This window comes from Ursus arctos, unplaced genomic scaffold, assembly GCF_023065955.2.
Source record: "Ursus arctos isolate Adak ecotype North America unplaced genomic scaffold, UrsArc2.0 scaffold_16, whole genome shotgun sequence".
Classification (NCBI taxonomy): Eukaryota; Metazoa; Chordata; class Mammalia; order Carnivora; family Ursidae; genus Ursus; species Ursus arctos.
This window is the reverse complement of record NW_026622830.1, coordinates 29478984-29503805: the sequence shown is the minus strand read 5'-3', so window position 1 is coordinate 29503805 and position 24822 is coordinate 29478984. Positions and strand designations below refer to the sequence as shown.

Below are 24822 nucleotides of genomic sequence, written 5' to 3'. Positions count from 1 at the left end.
TCCTCCGCTGGGAGCCTGCTTCTTCCTCTCCCATTCCCCCTGCTTGTGTTCCCTCTCTCTGGCTGTCTCTCTCTCTGTCAAATAAATAAATAAAAATCTTAAAAAAAAGAAAAGAAAAGAAAAGAAAAGAAAAGAAAAGAAAAAAGAAAAGAAAAGAAAAGAAACAGTAAGGACAACTACAGCAACAAAAATGTTTAGCGCGTGCTACTCTGTGGCAAGTACTCGGGATGCAGCCAGAAGCCTCCACCACCACCAACCCCCCCAGAGGATCTAACAGGTCAGGAGTGACAAGTGCCGGCACACAAAAGCAGGGTGAGGGGAGAGGCGGCTGCTCTGTGTGGGGAAGTCGGCCGTCTGGCTGATAAGGTGACACTGGAGCAAAGGAAGTGACAGGCAGGAGGGGAGCAGAGGATGAGAGTGCTGTGGTGACCTCCTGGGGACTTGCTGACTGACAGGATGTGGGGGTGAGGGCGAGGGCAGGATCGGGATGACTTGGGTGACCAGTCATGACCCCTTCAACCCCAGCAAGTTCTGTGAGAACTGGCCATCCCCTCTGGCCTTCACGACAAGCCTGTGGGGAGGAAGGACGAGAAACTGAGACTAAAGAACTTGGTTCAGGATCCTCAGGCAGGAGGGGGGACCCCCGGGGCTATCCCAGCTCCCAGCAGCCCCTGACCGGGGTGAGCGCCCCGCACGCGGAGATCCACCCATTCTGCGGATGGGGCCCAGAGGCGGGAGCTGGCTTCCCTGCGGGGCTTCTCCCCTCTCCCTGCCAGGAGCCACGGCAGCCTCAGTTCTGGGGTGAAGGAGGACAGCCCAGTCAGCACTTTCCACTGACTCTTTCAAAACCACTGACAAGAACCGAGGCTGGGAGACAAACTCAGCCCGGGCACAGTTCCCCCCGGCCCCTCGTGACTGCACAAAGCCCGTCTGTGCTTGGGCTCCAAGCCCCGGGAGGACGGAGGTCTCCTGCAAACCCATCCTCTCTCCTGAGCCACGGGGTCCCCGCTCTGCCTCGCCCGGGACACCCTGGCCACAAAGAGGCACCACAGCCCGGACGGCAGAGCAGGGCTGCCCACGGTTGGCCAGGTCCCAGCCGTGTTTGTGGGGGCCTGAAATGCTTAGCAGGACTCCGTCCCCGCTCCCCACGCTGTAAACTCTTTTCTGGCAAAGCTCCCTCTCCTGTGGCCCCCACTCACCAGAGTTTATCACAGGGCAAAGGTAGCATGCAGGATCCCGAGATGAAAAAAAAAACAGAAAACATCCTCAAAAAACCCAGCCACCAGATACACTCCATAGCAAACTTGTATCCCTAAGCCCTTTGTGGGCCAGGCCCCACGCTGGGGACTTGCCCTTCACTGACTCTTTTAATACGACGCCCTGCCACCCATTTTACAGATGAGGAAACAGGCTCAGAAAGGTTCACAGATGGGAAGGAGGCCACCTGGGTAGAGCGAGGGGCAGAGCGGGGCTTGACAACACTGAGCTCATCTGTTTCTACCCAATGCTGGCTGGGTTCTCAGGCTCCCACTCAGCCTCCCCAGGCAGCAGGCCTGAGGACTGCCCTCGGCTTGGCCCTTCTCCTGTCTTACCCTCCCCACAGACTGACACTGAGCACATTGTGCCAGCACTCGGGGCTGGCAGGAGGTATCCCCGAGCCTGGCGGCTCAGCCCAGCTGCACTGCCAAAACCTGGGGCTGCCACTGGGAGGCCACCTGCCTCCCAGCCAAGGCGCTGGTGGGGCGTGCTGCACACCACCCTAGCCTCCCTGCCCCATGAGGGCTGGCTTAAGGCTTGCCAGGCACTACGCTGCACCAGGCCACAGCCCTTTGCCCTTGGTTTTGTCCTCCGTAAACAGGGACAGAAACAGGGGTCTAATCGCTTTTGCCTGCGCAAAAGAAAACTCTAGGAGCAACTCACTCATACTTCCCTCAAGATATTCACGTCCTTTCTCACCAGCCCAAGACAATCCCCCTCCTGGTAACTTCAGAGCGGTTTAACTGTGCTCTCCTAACGAGTCCTAACACACGATCACCCAATAAAGGGCTCTCCATAAAGTTCAACCCTGAAGCAGAAACCCCCCCACCCCTGCCCCAGCAAGAGCTGGAACCCAGGTCTGGAAAGCCGATAGTGTTCATTTCAAAATGCACATGTGGGCCCTGAGCCCATGATTTAATCCATAAAACACCTACAGAGTTAAGACGCTGAGTTTGGACAATAAACATATTCTTCAAGTCCTTTTGTTGAGTTCAAAGACAGACTTAATAACTCACCAGCTTTTGAAATCAAGAAACATCTGTTCTTATAAATTCTGTCATCATCATTAGGACTACTTTTGCTGAGCACATGTGAGGTACGGGGATTTCCCGTGGAATAGAGTTGATGCTCACATCATTATCCCCATTCTACAGAGGGGAAAACTGAGGTTCAGAGAGCTTCCACAACCTGCTGTCTGGCATAACGCGCTCCAGAATTCACTTAGTAAGATCTTAACACTCAGGCTCTACTCTTTTGTAAAACGGAGGAACGAGTCAAGTTCGTTCTTTTCTTGAGTTACCTTTCCAGATTAACTCAAAAGTTAATCGTACACATTAATTGTGTATGATTTTTTAATTTTCTGAAATACGAAAAAAGAGTAAAAGGGATCTCTGTGTTTCACATTTAAAAGCCTCATTTAAAAATCTTTCCTAAGCATGTCTGCGCATTGGTGATCCTGAGTGTCTCCTGCTTGAGTCATCTTAAAATCTAGCTGACTTGAGGTCTCGTTTTCGGCCAGTCGGAAGGAAGGACCCGTCAGCCCCTCCTCCCTGGGGTCTGGAGTTTGGGGGGTTGGGCTGGGCTGGCTTGGGCAGGAGGTCTGGCTGTGGGTAGGGAGGCATGGTTGCAGGTTTGGGGACAGGCTCTGTGGGGGCTGGGAGGGAAAGAAAGGGTATCAGACCAGATGTCCGAGAACCCGGCTTTGAGATCCAGTCATACCATTTGCTGGCACTGCCAGTGTCTCCATCTGCGAAATGGGGTAATAGCTCATGTCAGGTGGGGCCGTGTGGAGAGGACAGGGGCTATGGGTCTGCCAGGGCCTGGCCCAAAGTTGGCAGAGGGTGGCTGGGTTCTTTCTTCTGTGTCCTAATAAATTACAAATCATTTCCAAGTGCTTCTTCCTGTGGTCTTAAATTACACCTTCCTGAACATTCTCCCCCAAGAAGCAACTAGAGGATAAAGGCATCTGGAGTGAGGGGGCAGGGGTCCTCCACGCCCCCTGGAGCCAGGCCTGCCCTGCTCTGGCTGGAACCCAAATGCATTTCTTCATCTTCCGTCCTCTCAGCCTCTGATGTAGAGAGAGCAGGAAAAGCCCTGGTGCCCGCCTGTTTGAGGAGGAAGGAGCCGGGGCGAAGGAGGACAAGAGCCTGGCGCTGGGCTGGGTGCGGAACTCCCAGGGCACCCTCTGCCAGGGGCCTCCCCGAGCGCCTTCGTCACCGCGGCCGCCCCAGCACGCCATCACAGCCACTTCTCCTGGGTCACTGTTGGACCGGCCACACCCCAGCTTCTCCACCTGAACTTAGAACAAAGAGCCCTCACACCCAGAGGAAATGAGGTGTGGCAAGGGGGGAAGCGGGGTAGCCTCCCTGACAGTTCCCGCAGGCCCCGGGGGAGCAGAAAGGGACAGGCAGGGAGCAGGGACCCTGGCACTCCCCCACTGCCTCCCCTCCCCCTCCCGCACTGGCAACACCCCTTCCAGGAAGGCGACAGGGGGAGATTCTTAACCTTTAGGGAAAATGACTCAGAGCTCTGAGATTCTGAGCAGAAGGGTCATATAAGCAACCTGTCCCCTCCCCGTGCTTTGAGCCAGGAAGGGGCACAGCTATTCTGTGAGGAAGCCCAATGTGTATTTTAAGGGGGCGGGGGTCCTGCACCGCCACCCCACCATCTCGGCACACCCAGGCCATGTTTCGCACTAAAGCGTCATTCTGATCAAACCACCACCCTGTTCAAAGACCTCCGATGGCTCCCCAAAGCAGGCCCCTGCCACCGTCCCCCTGCCCTTGGCACCCCACCCCTGCCACCTTCCCCCTGCCCTCGGCACCCCATCTCCTGAGTGCACCCACTGGACCTTCTGACTCCCACACCCAGACTAAGCCTGTGACATCTCATTCTATCAAAATCTCCCCACCCTGCCGGCCACTCCTCTAAACAGCAGGTCTGGGCCATCCCTCTTTCTTCCCCTCTACAGAAGATTACTCCTCTGGTCTAATCAGGACCCCACCTGAAGCCTCGCCATGCTCTCTGATGCCCTTTGTACCTCTTCATGTCCCTGATGACTGTCCCCTTCCCTGGGTACCCCCCCCCCCGCCCCCGCCGAGACACTGCCTACAGACATGTCAATCACACAAAGAGCAGCCAACCAGTATTTGAGTGTCACAATGGCCCTTCAAGGGAGGTCACATCATCCCCACAGTCTGAATGAAGAAACTGAGGCACAGAGCAATGTAACTTCTTGCCCAGAGATCACAACCCCACTCTCTGAGGTGAAAGGCTGGGAGAGCAAGGATATGGCAAGGGAAGGGTGGAGGGAGGCCCTCCCAGAATCACAGAGACCCAGGCCTGGCGACTACAAGGGTCCTCCTAGGTCCCTTCCTCAACCACGCAGTGCAGCAGAGCAGAGCTGTTGCCACAAGAAGCCAGGGTTGGCTCTGGGCCCAGATCCCCTTCAGACCAATCCTCCCTCTGCAGTGCCCTTTTCTTCCACTGATGGCCCAAACAGCATCCACCCACCAAACCCACCTCCTCCAGGAAACTACCCGTCCATCCTTCTCTCCCTACCTGGTACTTCCAGGCCCACCCATCACCCTATGTTTGTGGTCTCTTTCCACCACCGCCCTTCCCACCGGCTGTTTTCCTGGTCAGTAGGACATATTATTAGGAAGTCTTCCTCAAAAAAAAAGATTTTGGTGGTCAAATCAGTTTAGGAAACACCAAAAAGTTTCTTTTTTTCTGCAGGCCTTGTCAGAACCTTTAATTCTCTTAAATGCATTCTGAATCTCCCACAGGCTGGTGGAAAGAATTTGCCAGTTTCTACCCTTATCTGTCCCGGAACCCCTGGGGTATCTCAGAACAGTCTTTGAGAAATCCTATCCCCTCCCACCCCTTCAGAACAGCCTGGCACAGCAGAGGGCAGACAGGCAGGGATCACAGGGGAGTATCTTGTTAGGACATACATGGGACATTTGAGGAACTCAGCCTGAGAGTCCCTCTTGGCACTGCCCTCAGCATCTGTCCTTTCCACCTTCTTCTGGGTGAAGTGACCGCCTAACCTCATGCCAGCATCTGGAGGGACCTCCTCTGACTGGGGCCGTCAGATACCGTCCTCCTCCCACCCCACCGGGCCATGTAGGGCCCAGATAGCAAGGGGCCTGGGAAATCCCCAAAGCAATCTGGACAGTGCTTTGGGGGCAAATTGCTAATTTCTACTTCATCGTTAGCCTTGAATTTTAATATTAAGCCAAAATTAAAACATATGAGGCTGCCGATCTGAGAAGATGCCGGGCCCCACCCAGCAAACCCTGTAACCCTCTTGCTCCCACCCCACCCCACCCCCACCCCGCTCCCCAGGGACGGCACTTGGAGTCCTTCAATTTATAGGAAACTAGGGCCTCAGAGGGGAGCGGACACTTGCCTGTAGCGGCGCAGTCAGGGGCAGGGCAGAGGGCAGCATCCAGGCCTCCCCGCTTGCAGGTACGTGGGGAGGTTGCCAGGTGGGATAGGACCCCAACGGTGGCTCAAGTAACCATCAGTGCCAGCTGCAAGGACTCTCACAGGCCAGAGTGAGGGACGCTGCACACCCTGGGGGTGACAGCTCAGCAGCTGGGGTGACTTTGGGGACTTTTAGGAGAGGATGGCATGTCTGGGGCTGGAGTCAGCTGTTTCCCCAATCTTCTTGGCTCCGCCCTGGCTGGAGGAAGAGTGCTCACCCCAGATTGGCTACCCGCAGGGCCGGGCTCAGCTGTTGGCAAAGATAAGGTGCCCTGTACGCCAGCCGTATGTCACCCGGCCTTGGGGCAGTCGTCTAAGACACCCTCTCGTGGTCTTGAGAGTTCTTCACAGTCAGGTACTGGGAAAATCAGGCCTATGTTACTGGTCTGACACCCAGACTCCCGGAGGCCCTCCACTGGGCCCCACCTCCCAGCAGAGCGGCCCCTGCAACCCACACCCTCTGCATGCTTCCCTCCCCCCCCACCCCCACCCCCACAGTCCACAGGAGCCAAGATGGTCCCCTTTACCTGTTCTAGGTCCCACCTGACCTGCACCTGTCCCTGTGCCTGCCTGCCTGGGCCCTGAGTGCCCAATCTCAACCCTCACCACACAAACATGGTCATGGACCGGCAGGTTCCCACCCTCCAGGAGCGTGTGAGAGATGCAGAGGCTCGGGCCTAGACCCACTGAATTAGGGCCTACATTTGAACAAGATGCCAAGGGGATCCATGGGCTAGAGTTTGAGAAGCACTTTTATAGACCACTGGTCTCATCAAGTCATCGCACCTGAGGCCTATAAACTTCCACGGCTCCCCAGGGCCTAGGGAATCAAGTCTAGACTCGGCAGCTTGGCAGTTAAGGCCTTCCCTGACCTGGCTTCCACCCAGTTCTCCAAGCTTGGGCTCCCCCTCCACCTGGGGCATGCCATCTCCTCCTCTGTTGGCTAACGCTGCCCAGAACTTCAGGACCCTCCAAAGCATCACCTCCTCCAGGAAGCTGGCTGAAATCTACCTCCTTGTATCACACCTGGCATGGCTCAGTCATTTCCTGCAGAGTGGAGATCTTATCCTGTGTTCCCAGTGGCTCTGAGCACGAGACTGGGGCACAGGTGCTGACCACAGGTAACAAGGTCCGACCGAGGGGGAAGTCCACCCTCAGCCTCAGCCTGCCATACTCAGCCTCTGCCACCATCTTCACCCCAACTCAGCAGACAAGGACTCCATATGGACAAGTCTCCCTGCCAGAGAAGGGGCGTTCCCAAGAACCATGGGCCTGGTGAGCGTCTGGCAGCGATGTGCTTCCTCTGTGCCTCAGTTTCCCAAAATGAAAAGAATGCCACCAACTCTTCCTCCCTCTTTCCCCGGCAGACTGGCAGGATCTGCTGAGATAGACGAGCAGATCCCTTCATCTGTGGGGCCCAGAATTTGGAGCAAAGAGACTCCATCCCTACATGGTCAGCAACCCTTGTTCGGCTAGCCAGCCAGGCTCCAGGGAAGCCAAGTCACCTGCCCAGAGGCGTCCTCATGACCAAACAGGAAAGCCTCGAAGGACAGGGCTGCCACACCCTCCGCCCGCCTCCCTCCTTCCTGGCCCAGTTCCTCAGGGCTGGCACCTCATGGGAAGTCCTCACTCCTTTATGCTGGGTCTGCAAGAAGGCACTCAGGCATGTAACCTTGAGGAGTCCCCAACTTCCACAACCTCTGGGGGACAAGGAAGAAGTCTCTCCAATCCCATTTTACAGACAGACAGACAAAGAGGTAAGGACAGGACCAGCAGTGATGTAGATTAAGCCCTATTCAGGGCTCCTTCCCCTGTGCCCCCAGCTCTGCTCAAACCTCCATCCACACTCCCCAAGGCCAAGTGTGAAGTTCCACCTGACAACATTCTAGAAGTAATCCAAAACAGGTTATCTGCTGAACCCCTGCCTGACCTCTTGAGCTCTCCAGAGGCAGATGAAGAGGGCAACAGGCAATGCTAAACCCAGAGAGGTGACATTCTCATGGCATCCCAAGCAGGGAGCTGTTTTTGTATTTGACCTCTACAGCACCCCAAAATCACAGTCTGCGTGACGCCCAGCTACTTGGCCTGGGCCTGGAACCCCTCCTGGAAAAAAATGGGGCATGAAGCAGAGAACCTCAGCTGCCCACTCTGAGTGAGGACCTCTTCTACCTTAGAAGGTATGACTTCTTTCCTGCCTTCCCAGCCCCCAGGGCCAGGCACCTCTGGGGAGTCAGGAAAAAGCCTCTGTTTGTTAAGAAGCTTTAGCTGGTGCGGGTCTGAGCAGCATGGGCGAAGTGGCAGAGTGGAGTGGTTTAAGGCACAGATTCTGGAGCCAGGCTCCCTAGGTTCAAATCCTCACTCTGTCACTACTGAGTTACATGACTGTGCCTCAGTCTTCCCGTCTGTAAAATGGGAATAAGACCTGCCTTACAGAGCTGTTAAGACGATGAAAGGGGTTAATATTTGCAAAGCCTTTAGACAATTGCGTGGCATCCAGTGAGTATACCGGGGCCCAGCCTCTTGTGCTCTGCTTGATTTCTCCCACCCAGAATACTGCCCTTGCTTGCACCTATCCCAGGTCAAGGCCTTTCCTAGGCACGTCAGCCTGACCCTAGGTCTGAACCCCCAGCCCCTAGTTGCAACGCTCCCCTCACAGTGTCCCCTCGGCCCATCACCAGTCCCTCTATCCAGGGCCTTCCCAGAGTCGAAGTCCCCTGGCTCTCAGCTCTCCATTCTGAGAGCACCAGCCACACCATTTATTCTCAGCCGGCTCCTTTGTACAAAGAGGAGAGCAACAAGGGTCTATAGAAAGACCCCCGCCCCAGCTTCTTCCTCCCCTTCAACTCCCTGCCCCCAGGGCTGGGCACCCAGCAGGCACCCAAGGGATAGGCCTGAAATAAATCTCTGGCTGCCCAGACCACCCCCATCTCCTGAGTTAGATAACACACACACACACACACACACACACACACACACACAGAGCCCACTGCTGACCCAGCCTGGATTTCCACCAAAGAGAGCAAAGCAAATCATCGATGCCCAACCCACCACAACCCACACCAACTCCACATCCCCGGACCTACCCCATCCCACTCTAGGCATACAGGCCTTCTTTTGAGCTGCCTGCACCTTCTTCCCCAGTTCCCTGTTTCACATCCCACTGGCCCCGTCCGATTTTACAGCAATTTGCACAACTTCTTTTGTGGACAGAAAATTAAAAACCTCAGGGTCACTTAAGATTTAAAGGAGGGCTCTCGCACTGACTGCAATAGCCACGTCTTTCTGCCTCACCCAGCCCTGACCTTCCCACCTGGCTCAAGACCAGGGCTAGATGCTCAGATACAGCAGTGGGCCATTCAGTCAAGGTCCAGCCGTTGAGAAGCAGGACAAAGTAAACAGACAACTACAACACACGGGTATGGACTGTGATAGACATAATGAAGAAAGGAAACCAGGTGCTATGGTGAATTACAGCAGAGTGGGAAGGGGGCCTCTACCAAGACTGGGAAGGCACATTTAAAGTTGAGATCTGAAAAATAAGAAAGAGCACAGCCAACCCAGTAGAAAACCCTAGAAGAACCTTCCAGGCAGAGAAAACGGCACAAGTAAAGGCCCGGGGCAGGAAAAAGTTTCTGGTGCTCAGGGGGCAGAAGTGATTCTGACCTGACTATCAGGAAGAATGCAAAGGGGACAGTGGTCAGGGTAAGGCTGGAGGTCACCGTGGTGGCCAGATACGGAGGATCTGATCATTAAGCTTTGAAATTTTATTCCAAGTGCAATAGGGAGCTATCAAGGGTTTTAGAGGAATGTGATTACCTAACCACTATTTTTCGAAATCATTCTTGCTGCTCTGTTACAATAGATTGGAGGTGGGCAAGCGGGAGTTTGGAGAAAGCAGAGAGCAGCTGCTACAGCATTTGGGCAAAGGCGGCTTGGCCTGGGGCAGAAGCCTGCGGCCATAGCAGTGGAGTCAGAGCATGAAGAACAGGCCTGAGATAGATTTTGCAGAAAAAGCCAAAAGGATGTGCCGTTGGGCTAGCTGTGGGGGCGGGGCAAAGGGAGGAGCTGGAGCCGCCTGTTCCTGTCTTTAAAGGTGGGTGGGTTATGGGCTGTTTAGAGAGATGGGAAGGCCGGCAGAGGGTCACATCTGGGGAGTACAGTCAGGGTTCTGTGTCATCCATATGAAGTTTTCATACCTACGAGACCTCCAGGACACCCTAAATCATCGCATGGGTGGCTAGATAGAGAGGCTGGGGCTGGTGTCAAAATTTGCTACTTAAAATGATGAGTAGGAAAATGATGTACATTTAAGATCAGTGTGTTTGTAAATTCATGCCTTGATTTTAAAAATCATAAGAAAGAATGAGAGCTGGGAGGATAGGTAAATAGCGGGAGTCAGGACAGAGGAGGGGCTGAGGACAAAGCCCTGAGATCGATCCTCCAACATTTAGAGTTGAGCGAAGGAGTTGTCCCGACTAAGACGACTAAGGAAGCACTAGCCAGGGAAGGAGAAGGGAAACCAGAAGTCCAGAGAGGATATTGATTCTAGAGGAGAGAAGATCAATAAGACCACGGGGGGTCAAGGAAGACCTGCTTGTGGGGGTGTGGAAATCACTGGAGACCTTGCCTGCGACAGCTCCAGTGAAGTGCTAGGACCCAAGCGAAGGAATGTGCTCCGGAGTAGCAGTGCAGACAGCTCTTTGGAGAAGTTCTGCTGTGAAGAGAAGTGGAGAAGTAGGTCTGTAGGTGAGGGAACATGAAGGATGAAGGCAGAAAAGGGGGCTATAAATGAGGGAAGGAAGGTCAAGGCGTGTTCTTATCCTGTTGTGAATGATCCAGGAAAAAAGAAGCCACTTCTAACACTGGAGAGAGAGGAAGTAATCCAAAAGTGTGGGACAGGGAACAGACCACCTTGGAGCCCAAGTAGTGGTAGCCTGGGCCTGTGGCAGGAGCTGAGAGGCTTCCTCCCCCCCCCCCAAGAAGGAAGGGGGGCAGAAGCGCCAGATTACAAATGTGCCGCTTTCACTGCACACACTTTCAGATGCACACCTACCCAACCCTCCATTCATGCCCACTCCAACAACTCCTGAGGCACCTGCCGTTTTTTGCTCCGTGCTCCAAACACCGAGTTGCCCCCCAGGGACTGGCACCACCCAGCAGGTTCTGCAAACAACCTGTGGGTCCATCTCACCGTTTGTGCCAGCCACTGCACTCACCTCATCGGGGCTGGGCCTCTTCCTCGTGCTAGCTCTGAGGGGGGCCACGCGCCCCTCACCTGCCCTACCAGAGCCCCAGACCCCAACCCCAAGGCAGTGGCCTCTCTCAGCCCCTCCCCCAAAGTGAGCGCTCAGTACACCCTACCCCTTTCCCAGCCCGACTCCCTACTTGGCCCTTCGGAGAGAGCTGCTCCCCACCCTGCCCGCCGCCCCACCTCGAGACCACCCGGACAGCCGGAGGGAGGGCGGCGCAGGCTCTCCCCGTGTCCCGGCCGTCGCCCCGGCGCCTTCTCTCCTCTCCCCAGCGCCCACCCCCTGGACCGCCCGAGTCGTCGCAGGGCGCCGGCGCCCGGCTTTGTCTGCGCCCACCGAGCGCGCCCGCCGGGCGCCCGGGGCACTCCCCTGCGGCACGCAGCTCCGGGGGTTCGGCCTGCCCTCCACCCCCGTGCGCCCGCCTGGCCAGCGCAGCCCCCCGCCCCGGGATCACCCCACCCGGCCGGACCACCGCTTCCCCGGACGCGAGCGAGGGGGGCGCGGCGCCCACCGCTGTCCGCGAACCTCCGGCACCGCCGCGCACTCCAGCCCTCCCGCCCGGGTGCCGCGCTGGCCGCCGCAGACCCGGGCCGCCGGAGCCCTCGGGGCCGCTCGGGGCCCCTCACCCTCCCGTGGCGGCCGCAGCCCCTGCCGGCGCGAGCGAGAGCTGGGGGCTCGGGGCCAGGCGGCCGGGGGCCCGGAGCGGGCGCGCGGTACCTTTCCCTGCTGAGCCGGGGAAGTGAGTCTGCGGCGAGCGGCGCTCCAGCCTCGGCCTCCTCCGCCTCCCCTCCTCCTCCAGCCGCCTGGCTTCCTCCTCCAGCCGCCGCCGGGACCGTAGGGGCCCGAGCCAGCCGCCGCGGCCTGTGTGGGGCCCCGCTCCGCCTCGCGTCCCCGGCCCACCCCGCCGGGTCCGCCCGGGCCCGGCCCCCCGCTCCGCCTCGAGGCGGGGACGCGCCGAGCTCCTCCCCCGCCCGGCCCGCCGGGGGCGGGGAAGCTGGGGCCGCCGGAGCCGATGACAGCCGGACCGCCGCCTCCAAAGCCCCCCCGGTCCAGCGCTCCACCCCTGGGCCCGACACCCCCTCCTCTAGCTGGGCGCCAAACGTCCCCACTCAGCCGCAAAAGAAAAGCAGCCAGCCCAGCCCTGCCCGCCCTGTGCTGGGCGTAATGCGGGCCAAGGCTGCGTGCAAGGAAACCGCACAGCCGGGACGCGGGCCTCAGTTTACCCGCGGAGTTCAGAACCCTGCTTTTAGAGGGAAGGGGCGCCCCTCTCTCCTCCTGGAGCCGCCTTCACTCGCGCAGACCCTACATTGGTTCTCAGTTGGGATCTGAGGGCTGGCCCCCAGGGGCCACCACTAATCTCATTTTCTCTTCAATACCGGTGCCTCCACTGCCCCCCCCGCCCCCCGCCCCCCGCCCCCCGCTACCACCACCCCCACGCCTCGGAGACCTCCGCGCCTCAGTCTCCAACCCTAGACAGCAGGGGGTAGGGCCAGGGGGCAAGCAGCCCCAGCCCAGGGCACCTTCGCAGCTCAGAGCAGAAGTGGCCTCTTTAGGAAAACAGCCTTCACTAGTAGCCCCTGCCTCATCCTCGATGTAATCAAAACCGAAGCAAATAGGTGTGAGCATCACTCTTTATTTTCTTTTTAAAATCGTAGTTATTTGGAAATTATTTGTTTATTCTCTATTTGAGATACTGCAAGCACCGCTCTGGTCCCTTGTACAGTTTTTCATTTGTGCTCTTTTAAGGCCGCAGGCCATCTGGTCAGGTGACATTTCACGGTTTAACTCTGTGAGCATCTCCAGGGCCTCCTGGAGCTGACAGAGACCAAGTCCAAGGGGTGGAAGCCTTGGGTGGCCCCTGCCCTGAGCTGTCTTTCAGGCAAAGGAGGGTGCCTCTCCTAACCTTGACCCTACAGGGGACTCACCAGGCCCCACTGCAGAGCACAGGTGCACACATGGAAGCCAGGAGAGCACAGGTGTCCCTACAGAAATGGGGTGTGATGCTCCCTACGGGAGGGACCCGTGTGAGTATAGGCTTCAAGTCAGGGACAGGGTGAATGTTAGGTGAAGTTTCTTCTCAGCAGAAAAGTCCTTGTCATTGCCCAGGCTAGTCCCTTCCCCTAGAAAACCTTTCTGCCCCCTCCTGCCCAACCCCCCTGTCCCCTTGGAGTTAAAGGTCAGGTTAAATGTCACACCTTCCTCTGTGAATCCTTCCCTGTCACCGAGGAAGCAGAAGGTTTCTGAGTGGGCTCTCAGAATTAGATTTCCTGGGTTTGAAATCTGCCTCCACGTGGCCTCCCTGTGCTTCAGTTTCCTCATCTGTAAAATAGGTTTAATAAATAACACCTCCCGCAAAAAGTCATTGTATTAAATAAGAATGTTAATAAGGACTTAACAAATGATGGAAAACTACTCAGATTGGCTTGGTGTAAGCAAATAGGACATGCAGCCGCTCACGTAAGAGGAGACGCCAGCGGTCTGCCTGATCCGGGTTCCAAGAGGCTTTAAAAATATCATCAAGACTCAGTCTCCCCGTCCTCGTCTCTCTTCTCTGCTCCTTGCTGTGGCAAGATGGCTGCCAGCAGCTCCAAGTTCCACCCTCACGGCTCAAGTCCTCGTTTCTTTCAGCTGTCCCAGCAAAAAGCCAAGGTTACACCAAGTTGGCTCTGCCTGGGTCACATATCATTGTTTGGGCCTGAATCACATGCCCAGCCCTGGAGTCGGTCCATTCCAAACCACAGGGATGCGGAGTGAGGAAGGGTGATGTCAGGGCACTGTTTACAATTAGAAGGTGAATGGGCCCAGAGCTGTGTGCCAAACACACAGGGAGTTCACACACTCACACAAATTAAATAAAAAATACATATATATTTGGCCCTATTGACAGCCTTCATCATATTTCAGGGGTGCTCAGTACCTTTTGAACGTCCTTCTGTGTTTGGGGAACTTTCCATGTCACGAATCTTGCACCCCCTCCCCCACAGCCAGACATGCTCCTTCCCAGCCCCCTCTGCAGGGGGGCTGCTGGCTTCGCCCACACGCACCACGGAAGATTGTTCTGTGGAAGTGAGCAACGTGAGGAAACAGGCAGCACCCAGAGTCCGTTGGGGAGGATGGTAGCAAGGATGGCTCTGGAGGCATCTGGCTGTGGGGACAACTGTGGCAGAGGTGCTAGAAGACTTGCCAGAGTTCTTTTCAGTCGCCTATTGCTGCATAAGAAACACCCTCACAATAACAAACCACCCTCGTAACCCAGTGGCTTAAAACAACGAGTTCTTAGTTCTCAACTCTTGGGGTTCACTGGGCTCAGCTAGACCGTTCTTCTGCTGCATGTGCTGTTGATCAGGGACATCGGCTGGAAGCTTGGCTGGGTCTGGAACAATCCAAATGGTTTCTCTCTCCACGGGACGTCTCGTGCAGCATGGCCTGGACTTCCTTACAACATGGCAGCCTGGCTTCTCTCTGGGGTGAAATGGAAGCAGCCAGGTCTCTGAAGACCTAGGCCCAGGAGGGCCATTTCACGATTTCTACCTCATTCTGTTGGCTAAAGAAAGTCACAGAGCCAGCCCAGATTCAAGGGGAGGATAAATGGACTCTACCTCTTGATAGGAAGAGTGAAGTGTTGTATGAGTTTGTTAGGACTGCTGCAACAAGGTCCCACAATGTAGACGGCTTAATCAACAGAGATTCATTGTCTCACAGTTCTGGAGGCTGGAAGTTCAAGATCAAGGTGTCAGCAGGGTTGGTTCCTTCAACCAGGAGAATCTGTTCTATTGCTGTCTCCCGGTTTCTGGTATTTGGCTGGCAATCTTTGGTGGTCATTGGCTTCTAGATTCATCACCCCAATCTCTGTCCTCATCCCTTCATCTTCACACAAGTTCCCCTTTGTATCTGTCCCTATTCTGTATCCAAATTTCCCTCCTTACAAGGACACCAGTGAATTAGGACCCACCTTAATAGCTTCATTTTTATTTGATTACCTCTGTAAAGACACCATCTCCAAATAAGGTCATGTTCTGAGGTACTGGGGATTAGAACTCCAACATACCCCATATATCTATGGGGGAGACATAATTCAACCTGGAGCAAATGAGCAGACAGGAATGGAAGGAGTCCTTGGTAGCCATCTTACAGATAATCTATCCCACAGCAGAAGCCCCAAGGAATACCTCTCTCTTACCTTCAAGAATGGATTTCTGGGGTACACGGTTTCAATTAGGGCCTGAAATTGAAAGTGCTCCTTACAAATCACACCACCACCAGCAGCCTTGGGTACAACCTGTTTTTCTATCCTCCCCACCAAGGGGGTCTTTGGAGCCTGATTTGGGCAACGTGGATTAGAGCCAAGAAGTCTCCTCATGGTTTCCTCCCAGAACAACGAGGGGAAGGAGGTCGGGCATAGATAGGCACCTGACCAGCTGTGAGGCCTTGAGCAAGTTTGGCAAACTCCCATTTGTTATCCTTAAAATGGGGGTCATGTTAGGAGCCTGTCACTCAGGGTTGTGGTGAGAATTAAAAAGAACCAAGGATATAAATCGATGTCCAAGCCATCAGACCCCCCCCCCCAGATGTCAGCAGTTATTAGCATCAGCCTCTGCCACATCCATACAGCTGACCGAGACTCTGCTTCGTGTTGGGACATTAGTCAAGCATTGATCACAGTCAGACTTCACACGTGGAGCACTTTATAGTTTATAAAGCACTTCCACACCCACCACCACAGGGAGAGGCCAGAGTAACAAAGAAGGGCTTTAGGAAGTGTATTAGGGATAAGGAATGCTGGCTTCTATAAAGAAGAGACCCAGGAATATAGTGGTTCAAATATGATAGAAACCCATATCTTACCTACACAAGAAAGAGGTATTCCCATTTCATAATGGCTTTCCTCCACATGGTGATTCAGGGATCTAGGCTCATTCCAACGTGTGCCTCCAGCAACCATCAGGGTCTTGAAGTCATCTGCACAAAGCCAGCAGCAAAAGAAAGGCTCAGCTTGAAAACTGACATGACTTCTATTCACATACCATTGGCCAAAACCAGTCTTGTGGTCGCACCTAACTACAAGGGAGGCTGGGAATTACGCTCTAGTTGGGAATTCAGGAAGGGTAGGAAAGGGATTTTTGGTGAATAGCCAGCAGTCTCTGCTATGAGGGAGTTTTTTAAAGTTCTAGAAGGGATGGGTCGTGTATCCCCAAGGAAGCATCATTCCAGGTTGGAGGATATAGTGAGTTGACTTACTGGCCACAATTCTTCACCTCCCCGTGTAGTATTTTGCATCCATATTCTTGCCACAACTCAGGTGGAGCATATTTTCCCACCCATGGATGTCAGGCTTGAGTGAAATAGACTAGAAGTGGTCGTGTGTCTGTTTGGAGCCTCAGCTCCAAGAGTTCCTGCACGTTTCCACTTCCTTTGAGTGCTTTCTCCACCTCCATTGGAAACGTTCCCCTGGATGGCTACTGCCCTTCAGCCTGGGACTGCAGAACGAGCAGGCAACCAGCAGACTGGTGCTCAACCCAGAGCCAAGAGCCAAAGTCACCCGGACCGTGTCTTGAAGCACCTATCTGATCCAAGCCTAGATCAGCGAACGCCCAGCCAATGTGCAAATGCATGAGATCAGCAGTCATCCCAGGCAACACACGTGTACACATGAGAAATGAATACTAATTGTTGTATGCCACTGAGGTCTCGTGGTTCTTAGGCAGCACTGTTGCGACAATAGCCAACTGGTAGAGAAAGACAAAGAGCAACCTCGCCTACCCAGGCTTTTCATAAGTTACATCAACTCCATCTGACCAAAGAAAGAATGAGAAAACAAGAGACTACAGGCTCCAAACCAGACCTGCATAGCCATACAGTAAGTAAATACTTGCGTCCGAAGTTAAGGCCACACTGTATACTTCAGCCTGTCCTCCCCACGGATCCTGAATGGTATCCTTAGGTTTCTCTGCCAGAACAGGAGTCCCTGCTCTTCAGCCAACATCGCTGGCTACTGTGTGGTTGTCCCAATGGAACAAGGATGTATCAATGAAAAGACACTAAAAGACCCAGGCACAGAATACAAGTTCCATCACTGTGGGTAAGCCTACAACTCTACACCCAGGAGTGGGAGACAGTGCGGCGGGCTCTGATGGACAGACTAGCGCCTGTGGCCCTCAGGTCCCCACTGAAGGAAGCCAGCTGCCGCTGCCACCACCCCCATCAAGATGAGGTTCCCCACAGGTCTTCTCAGACTGCATGCCAAGCACCTGGAGACCTCGTGAAAATGCAGGTTCTGATCCAGCAGGTCTGGGGTGGGGCCTGAGATTCAGCTGAGACCGATGCCCCTGGTCCTCAGGCCCAACTTTGAGTAGCAAAGCTCCAAAGCAATGGCCGCACACTGGAATATGCTGAGATGCTTTTGAAAGCACTGATGCCCGGGTCCCCCCCGAAAGGCTCTGAAGTAGGGGGTCTAGGGAGCACCTGGGCACCCTAGCCATCCCAGCATGGAGCCACTGTCCAAAAGCACCCTTCACTGTTTTCAAGGGACGTGTACTGTCTTGCCTCTTCTCCACTTTTCTGGAAGCTCTGGCTCTCTGCTTGCCCACCCTTTATCCTGCCGGGTAAAGGAATCAAAAGTTTGTAACTGAAGTGATCCCCATGTTGTGAAAGACATCGCAAAAAGGCCAAAAAAGGAAGGCAAAAATGGGGTCCTTTAAATTGACCAACTGTGACATTTGAAAATCTCACTCTCCTGCCCTTCTTTTTCTCATTCACTGTTGCCCAGTGCAGACACCCCCCGGTGCTCCTTCCATCCACAGGAAAGCTGGCGGACAGGCTGAACAGGGCCCTAACTAATCCACAGCCCAGTGTGAGTACGTGGGAAATGTTTGCATTTTAACTAGGATAACGTAATAGCCGTTTTATAGCAAAACAAGGGTAGAAACACGGAGGTGGGCTTAAACTTTATGTGAATTTTTGAGGTGAAACCCAGACTTCAGAATAATGTAGAGTTTGCGACTGACAGCCTCTAGGTGGGGGTTGAGGGTGGGGGACCAACTTTTGGAGGGTTTAGAAGGGTTGCCAGATTTAGCAAATAAAAGTACAGGGCACTCAGTTCAATCTGAACCTCAGACAAACAATGAATCATTTGTTCACAGAAGCGTGGGCCCCAGTCACACGCAGAGAGAGTGAGTGGCACAGATGAGACCCCCTCAAGCCCAGGTCTGTCTGGTTCTTCACCGTGACAGTAGGTGTTCAGTCAGGCCATGAGGCAGACCCTGGTGAGCTCCAGATGACCTCAGGAATTCGGAGAATCCTCTGGAAGCATCAAAGGGCATCCGCCTAGACTCGGCTTATGCGGATTTTGTTTGTTCCTTGGTTTTTTGTTTGACACTCTTTGCGTGCTTGGGCCCTATGCTCAGAGTTTAGAAGTGAGGTCCTGGGCAAGCACCTCGAAAACCAAGAGGAGCATCTTCTTGGCCTTAGGTCCTCCCTACCTCAATTTAAATGCTCATCACCACCACCCCCTGCCTCCCCACAGGTCTGGCCTGACTCTTGCCCCTTTCCCCACTCATACCACTAACCCCAGGAAACCTCGTCCATCTCCAGTCCAACCCAGACCAGTGCCACGGCACAGGATTTGGGGAAACCAAGAAAAACCAACTAAAGTGTGTGTCTCAAGTCACGTGAATTAGGAGGGAAAGGTCCAATCTGGAGAGGGGAGCAGGAGAAATGGAGTAAATGGTGACCCAATCCACAATTCCTTTGCCTTCTCTGCTCTTAACTCCCTCGTGTAGAAATGGGCACGCTGAGTAAGCTGCCTTCTGACATTATTCCTCTGGGCACTGCCCTTCTCGCTTCTGAGGAACCCCCCTCCCCCCCGCCAACCCCCGAGGAACAGTGCACTGGGCACTCAGCTTCAGTCAGAAGATCTTTCCTGAGCCCTGAGTTTGTGCCAGGCATGCTGGGCCATGGACCTCAGCAGCGGTGGAGGTGACCTTGGCCCAGCTGACTGCCCCACAGCATCCCAGACATCAGAGCAGAACAGCCCAGGACCTCCTGGCACTGGTGAGGCAGACTGACCTGGTCATGGCTGAGTGTGTGTGCCTGTGTGTGTCAGCATCCTGGTCCCCACCCCACCCTGGGGGGCTGTGGACAGCCTCCCTGACCACAACGCACTGTGTCAGCGACAAGTAAACAGGATGGATGGACTGCTGACTCCATAAACAGATAGATGCCAGTCACCATCTAAACAGGAAAGAAAACACAGAACCCGTGGGGAGAGGAGCCTTCACTGTTCTCTGTGATGTAGGAGAGAAGGGGGAGGAGACAGAGAGAGAGAAACCAAGGGACACAGGAGTGAAGGAGAAGAGTCACAGACCTGGCAACACAGGCAGCGCCGAATCCACAGTTTGGGAGCTGCCGTGTTTCTTTCTACCAGCTGCTCTGTGCCCCCCCCCAAGGTGCCCCTACGTGCCAAGCTCCCCTGCCTTGGACCGGTCTCCCCACATCTGACCTCCCGCCCTTCTCCCATGGAGGCCTCCCCACCCTCCTGCAGGCCCTGCTCAGACTACTGCTTGTCCTAGAAATCCTCAAGGATAAACCACCCCCAGGGCTCCCTCTCTTTTGCACAGAAAAGTTCCAAAGTGTGTCTCCAGCCAGAAATATTCCAAGAGGGTCATCTCTCCTTTAGACCACTACTGAGTCTCATATGGTAGGATGTACGATTTTTCCCATTTTCAAATAGAAACACTGAGCCCTTTGTGGGTCCATCCAAGGTCACCCCCAAATGAGGAAGAAATTTAGCTTCCTGCATCTTAGCCTTTCAGCTCCCATCCTCTTTCCTGGTCCACTTACTGCTGACCTTTCTTGGCCTGGCCCATCCCCCACCAAGTCTTGTTAGCAATGTGTCTTGATGGAAGCACTGGGGGGAGGAGGACGGACTGAGGTAGGGGGTGGCTAGGGCTGCCAACTTCCTGGGAGGGGCACTAACCCATGAAACAGACCATCCTCTGAGTCACTGGGACGACTGGGAGATCCTGGAGGTTGGGAGAGGCTGACTCATTCTTGTCTCTATTTCGTCGGGGAAGGAAAAGGCCTCACACGTGGGGGAATGGCCGGTTCATCGTTGTTTCCCCCACAGAACTGCTGCAATGCAGCCGTGCGGAAAGATGGAGCAGACCTAGAAGGTCCTAGAAGACGTGACATGGGGAGAGAAAGGAGTCAGGGGTCCTTTCAAACAACCATGGACAGTAAACTCAATGCTCAAATTTAGACTCAAAAAAGGGCATTTGAAAGATGTTGTTTGTCTTGCGAAATAATCATTCATTAGAAAGCCCAGAGTTCCTTTAAAGGGCATTCCATTCCTGGCAGTCTCCGGGGTTTGCTTACAGACCCGTCAGGGAGCTCGCAGCACTAGAAAGTCTGCCCGTCCTCACCTGCAGGTCGCAGATCATCCCCCGTCCCCTTGGCTCCTTCGCGCCAGTTCAGAGCTTCTGAAACTCTCAGAATCACCTGGAGAGCTTGTGAAAAACACAGGTGGGCGGGCCCCACCCCCGTGTTTCTGATTCAGTAGGGCTGGGGTGGTGCCCGATCATTTGCATTTTAACAGGTTCCCAGGTGATGCCCTGGCTGCTGGTCCTTGAAGCGCACTTGAGAACGCCGGAGAGTGAGGCTCACCTGCCCGTGCTCCCTGCCAGGGAAAGCCACTGGACCTCGTGGTCGCGGGTCCCCGTTTATGTCAGCGCCGCAGGGCTCCTTGGGGCACGCTGCCTTGCCCAGCGGACCCATCGCACTTCCTTTGCCCCCAAACTTCCAACAGCCCCTCGTGTGCCCAGCTCAGCTCAGGAAGCAGACCCCATTGCCTACCCACCACCCAACTTCAGCCCCAGCCGCCCACTCTCTCTCCCATGCTCCTCGGAAATGCGGGAGATTCACACGGCCCGTGTCCCTCCTCCTTCGCTTCTCTCTTCTCTCCTGTGCCTTTCCTCGCACCCTCTCTTGTGGGAAGAATGGATCATTCCCATAAGCATACAAACATTCTCTGGAACCTCTCATCTTTTAAAAAAGAGGGGTGAGGGGTGAGGGGCACCTGGGTGGCTCAGTCGGTTGAGCGCCGCACCGGTTTTGGCTCAGGTCATGATTTCAGTATCCTGCGATCGAGCCCCACGTCAGGCTCCTCCCTCTGCAGAGTCTCCCTGGGATGCTCTCCCCCTCCCTCTGCCTCTCCGCACGATCTCTCTCTCTTTCTCTCTCTAAAATAATTTTTTTTTAAAGGGCAGGTGAGCTACCCTAGACGGCCTCATCTGCCTCTAGCTATCCCCCACCTTCCTCACCTAACATTCGCAGCAAAATTTCTTCAAACTATGGCGGGTAGTTCCCATCACCGCTTCCTCCTTCCCAGCCCACCTCAGGCTGCCTCCCTTTCTTCGCACTCCGTTGGAACCCCAACAACTCCCACGTTGCCAGGTCCAGGCCTCACCGCAGTCAGTCTCTCAGACACGCCGGAGACCACTGACTGCCGCGTCCTGCTGGGAAGACCTTCTGCTTGTGGCTTCTTTGGCCCCACGCCTCCGAGCGGTGGAAGGCCCCGGTCTCCCCGCTGCCTGCCTCTCCCCTTCCCCTCTGTCTGGCTTCATGGCTTCCACGGGGCGTCTGCTCAATCTGCATCTACAGCCCGTGATCACTCCCCTGAGCCTGGGTTTTACCAACTGTCTTTGAGCATCTCAAACCCAGCATGCCCAAAGCAGAGCTCTTGATTTCCCTGCCCAGTTTGGGGGCGAGGGGGGATAAAACAGAAAACTTACCAGTTTTAAGTGTCCGTTTCAGTGGCTTTAAGTACATTCACAGCGTTGTGCAGCCATCACCACTATTCATTGCCAGAACTCTTCCATCATCCGAAACTGAAACTCTGGACCCATTAAGAAATATTATTTAATATTACTCCCCCACCCCTCAGCCCAGGGTAACCACTCTTCTGCTTTCTGTCTCTATGACTTTGACGATGGTAGGTACCTCATATAAGCGGGATATTTATCTTTTTGTGTCTGCCTGCTGACTATTCCTTCCCTCAGTTTCTGCCATCACCCAATTGCCCAAGAAATCTCCCCAACAAATAAATTGGAGGTTGGCCGGCCCTGAGAAGGTTTCTGAGGCATTCTTCGATTTTTTTTTTCAGGTATTTGTTTTGCTGTTTAAAATTTTTAAATATGAAAAATAAAATCAAAATCAAAAAAGACCTAACCCCGTGCTCCTACTTCTCAGATTTATCTTTCTTGACATTTTATGTCCGTTGCTTTGTCATTTTCAAATACAAGAAATAAAGCACTGTGATTCAAATTGTAATCTCACTTAACTCCCACCACCAGAGGCAACAATAGATATACATCATCTAGCCGATTTTTATAGTGCACACTTAATCTGTATCTCGTCTAATCTGAGACATCGTTCGTTGTAAGATGCACTATTATTTTAAGCCCCCCTTAAAAAGAAAAACACTGGCAATCAAACTATGACACAATACTTTCTAATATTAGATTTTTATTTTTCCTAATCTATTATTTTTATTATTTTTTTTAGTTATTCATCACTTACATATAACACCCAGTGCTCATAACAAGGACCCTCCTTAATACCCATCACCCATATAACCCATGCCCCACCCACCTCCCTCAGTCAACCCTCTTGTTCTCTATCCTAAGAGTCTTTTATGGGGCCACTGGGGTGGTTCAGCCCATTAAGCACCAGACTCTTGATTTCGGCTCAGTTGTGATCTCAGGGTCGTGGGATCCAGCCCCACGCCAGACTCTGAGCCAAGCGTGGAGTCTGCCTAGTAATTCTCTCTCTCCCTCTGCTTCTGCCCCTCCCCACCATTTGCACTCTCGTTCACTCTCCCTCTCTCTCTCTCTCAAAAAAAAAAAAAAAAAGAGTCTCTAATGGCTTGTTTCCCTCTCTCTTTTTTCCCCTTCCCTTACGTTCATCTGTTTTGTTTCCTAAATTCCATATATGAGTGGAATCATAGGGTATGTATCTTTCTCTGACTGGCTTATTTCGCTAGCATCATATACTCTGGCTCCATCCACATTGTTGTGAATAGCAAGGTTTCATTCTTTTGAATGGTTGAGTAATATCCCATTATTTATATATATAATATCATATATATATATATATATATATATATATATATATCCATCTTCCTTATCCATTCATAAGTCAATGGACACTTGGGCTCTTTCCACAATTTGGCTATTGTTGATAAATGCTGCTATAAACTTTGGGGTGCTCGTACCTCTTCAAATCTTGTACTTTTGTATCCTTTGGGTAAATACCTAGTAGTGCAATTGCTAGACTGCAGGGTAGCTCTATTTTTAACTTTTTGAGGCACCTCCATACTGTTCTCCAGACTGGCTGCCCCAGTTTGCATTCCCACCAACAGTGTGAGCGGGTTCCCCTTTCTCCACATCCTCACCAACATCTGTTGTTTCCTGTGTGAATTTTAGCCATCCGGACAGGTGTGAAGTGGTGTCTCGTCGTGGTTTTGATTTGTATTTCCCTGATGATGAACAATGTTGAGCATTAGATTTTTATTTTAAAATTATTTTTATTTTATTTAGACCTTCTTTAGACCTCTTTAGACATATATTTTATCGTACCATATTTCACTGAATCTAAAATACCATCAATTTTAAGATGCAACCTGACTCAGAGACTTTTTTTAAACTCTCTTAGGGTCGATGAATTATGGCTTATCACTCTCATGCATCATTTCAAGGAACATAAAATTGGTTAAGTAGTCCTAAATTTTCACATTTAAAGTTCCACTCTTCTGTATCACTTTTTAAAAAATTAGTGGACTTTTTAACAGTTTTAGGTTTAAAGGAAAAATTAAGCAGAACATACAGAGGGTTTTCCTATACCCCTTCACCCTCCCTCCCAATTTTCCCTGTTTTGAACATCTTGCATTATTGTGGTACATTTGTTTTCATTGATGAGCCAATATTGATGCATTACTATTAACTAAATCCAGTAGTTTACATTAAGGTTCCACTCTTGGTGTTGTGCATTTTATGGTTTGACAAATGTATAATGACATGTATCCACCATTATGGTATCATACAGAGTAATAGCCTCACTGTCCTAAAAATTTCTTTTTCTCCACCTTCCCCCCTCTCTCCCCACCAAACCCGTGCCCACCACTGATCTTTTTACTGTCTCTATAGTTTTGCCTTTTCTGGAATGTCATATAGTTGGAATCATCCAATATGTAGCTTTTCAGATTGGCTTCCTTCACTTAACCTAAATGGTTAATTGGCCCTCAAACTGTCTGGAAACATCAAGGGATATCAGTGTCTGGTCATATCACCAAATCACTATACTTTTTGCTGAGCTCACTCCACTTTTTGGCGAGCTTATTCTACTTTTCTTTCTTTCTTTTTTTTTTAATTAAGTAGACTCCATGCGCAACATGGAGCCCATTGCAGGGCTTAAACTCATCACCCTGAGATCAAGACCTGAGTTGAGATCAAGAGTCGAATGCTTAACCAACTGAGCCACGTAGGTGCCCCTGTACTTTTTAATAACTTGAAAATTATTTTCCATACTAGAATGCAAATGCCCTGAGGTGTTTAGAGGTTGTTTGTATCCCCATATGAATAAGGAAAGAACATTTGAGGAGGAGGAGAGAAAGGTCAGATGTATTCATCTAATGCAGTCCTTCTTGGTAAAGTAGGTGGAAAAGTCATCTGCCAAGAGGAGAGAGAAGCCTGGGAGAAATGGTTCTGGAAATTTAACATGACAACAACCAAAGTTTTTGGTGTGTGTTGGGGGTGAGAGATGGCACACGAGT

At 53.0% G+C, this 24822-nt stretch overlaps 1 protein-coding gene across 3 annotated transcripts in view; it reads right to left on the bottom strand.

Moving 5' to 3' along the window:
* SMOX (spermine oxidase) overlaps positions 1–11897 on the bottom strand; it is a 44920-nt gene extending 33023 nt beyond the window's left edge. The window contains exon 1 of one of the 3 annotated variants that reach the window (XM_026503081.4): positions 11715–11897. The gene's annotated coding sequence lies outside the window, so the exon portion shown is untranslated. The remainder of the gene's footprint in view (positions 1–11714) is intronic. The other 2 variants (XM_048222366.2, XM_044385712.3) reach the window with 2 other exon arrangements.
* Between the last annotated feature and the right edge of the window lie 12925 nt (positions 11898–24822).